The sequence below is a fragment of the Sardina pilchardus genome, chromosome 15, assembly GCF_963854185.1.
Source record: "Sardina pilchardus chromosome 15, fSarPil1.1, whole genome shotgun sequence".
Classification (NCBI taxonomy): Eukaryota; Metazoa; Chordata; class Actinopteri; order Clupeiformes; family Clupeidae; genus Sardina; species Sardina pilchardus.
This window is the reverse complement of record NC_085008.1, coordinates 32,854,302-32,856,674: the sequence shown is the minus strand read 5'-3', so window position 1 is coordinate 32,856,674 and position 2,373 is coordinate 32,854,302. Positions and strand designations below refer to the sequence as shown.

At 42.9% G+C, this 2,373-nt stretch overlaps 1 protein-coding gene across 1 annotated transcript in view; it reads right to left on the bottom strand.

Moving 5' to 3' along the window:
• Positions 1 to 1,154: 1,154 nt before the first annotated feature.
• Positions 1,155 to 2,373, bottom strand: part of LOC134101673 (receptor-type tyrosine-protein phosphatase S-like) — a gene marked incomplete at its 5' end in the record, with an annotated part of 5,886 nt that continues 4,667 nt past the window's right edge. Inside the window, 1 exon segment of the mRNA XM_062555393.1 lies at positions 1,155 to 2,373. This exon segment is cut by the window's right edge and continues 4,141 nt beyond it.

The following is a 2,373-nucleotide window of genomic DNA, read 5'->3' as shown; positions in this document are numbered from 1 at the left end:
CCGTACCTTTACAAATAACTGTGTAATGGACTCATCAAAGGGTTCTAAGGGTGCTACATAGAATCACGCAGGCTTTAGTGAACCCTTAGGTGGTCCTTTGATGAGCTCTTTAAAATGGTTTAAAGAACCGTAGGGGTGCCATACAGTGCTGTGGAGAAATATTTGCCCTCTTGCTAAAGCTGATTAAAGAGGAATATAAAATCATCTTTTGGAAAATGACTGAAGAATGTATTGTAAATAAATAAATATTCTTCCTTAAAATACAGGGGGCACAAGTATGCCCCCCTTCGTTAAATTCCCATAGAAGCAGGCAGATTTTTATTTTTAAAGGCCAGATATTTCATGGATCCAGGATACTATGCATCCTAATGAAGTTCCCTGGGCCTCTGGAATTAAAATAACCCCACATCGTCACATGCCCTTCACCATAGCTAGAGATTGGCATGGTGTTTTTTTTTTTTAGTTAAACTTAGCCTGTTTGATGCTCAATGAGCTCAATACAAATCAAACCATTGAGCAAATGAAGTATTCAACGGAACCATTTTTGGTTCATAGCACCTTTATACTGATCTACATTTACACACAGCTTCACAAGGCCTGGTGCTAGGGCTCAGTTGATTCTCAAGTGACAGACATGACTTAGAGGGCTGAAATGTGGTCAGTTCAAGAACAATAAGGACATAATCAGCTGAAGGATATCGTCTCTGAAGACCAAATCAGCCACACATCATACAGGTTTTTTTTCCATTCTACTATCACATTTTCCCTCAATGAAATTGTTGAAATGGAAAAATACTATGAATTACTGATTTGCAGCAAAATTGGAGACTTTCTGAATAGGATTGGTTGAAAAGCCTTTCATTAGCTGGAACTGTGTATGTGTGTGTGTGTGTATGTGTGAAAACTCAACACTCACACACTTAAGAAAATTATTGTAATTAAGCAAGAATGTGTGTAAACCCTCACATTGTGTGTGTGTGTGTGTGTGTGTGTGTGTGTGTGTATGCAGCACACTGACAGCAGGGGATTGATTTGTAGTACCTGACTCTTTACATATAATGACTGTGTGTGTGTGTGTGTGTGTGTGTGTGTGTGTGTGTGTGTGTGTGTGTGTGTGTGTGTGTGACACGTATAATAATGAACACAAAATCATGTTTTCAGACAACATTTCTTTAATACAAAGTCAACATATCTACATACACAGTGGTTTTAAACCAATTATTGTTTCAGTTAGAATTAACAGTTGTAGAGCAATAGCACTTGGCCCTCACACACAGAAAAAACGTCTTGCTTTTCGCCGCTTCCTTGTTTTTTTCTTCTCATGTTGTTGGATTCTTCTCTCGGGTTTCAGTTTCGCTTCACGGCCCCCCGTTAATCAGAACACATCAGGGGTTTGGCTGCTGTAGTCCGTTCACTTCATCCACACACACACACACACACACACACACAGACGCAGACACACACACACACACACTCAAAGAATGGCCCTCTCTGATTGGACGTGGCAGTATGAGCACTCATGAAACTCTCTGTGATTGGTCAGACGTCTCCCCACGGTCCCTCCCCCTGCGCTCCACAGTTCCACATGTCCCACATCCCCTTCACAAGGAAACAAAATCATTAGAACCACGACGGAACCGCACGGAACAGAATGGAACGGGCCCCAGCACCAGCGTGGAGAACGGGAAAAAAACAGGAAAGTATCACAAGTCACAAGTGGCCTGCTGCACAGCACACACACACACACACACACACACACACACACACACACACACACACAACTAAGGGACAGCCTGCTGCAGGGAGACTGGGCAGATCAACCATTCTCTGAGAGCAGTCCAAAAGCCAATTCTGTTTCAGGGGATAACTAGGAGAAGAGGCACCAGGGGATGCGTCCGTCACAGCAGATGGTGCTGTAGCTAGCCGCTGGTAGTTAGCCGCTAGAGGACTGACCGAGAGGTTGTGGGGCGCACTGCAGCCAAGGGAATTCTGGGTAAAAAGGGCCATTGTGGCGTCTCTGCCGTGCGCACACGTTGAGACATGGGCGTTACTAAGGAAACAAGGGCGTCGCCATGGAGAGGGGTCGGGCACTCACACAGACTTCCGACAGAAATCTGAACTCTTCTCACGCATCTCATTTGGGTTCAAAGACACAAATCTCCAGGGTCAAATTGTACAAATACATGATATATATATTTGCTTATATACAGGTATGCAGGATCAGAGTTGGTATATAACAAATGGATGATTGGTTGGTTTTTTGAAAAACAAAATAAAAACAAAAAAGCCAACAGAAAATGTTTTAAAAGAAAAGGGAAGTGTGTTAGCATATCCTGTACAAAATGTACAGCAGAAATAGTTTCGTCAGTTTAA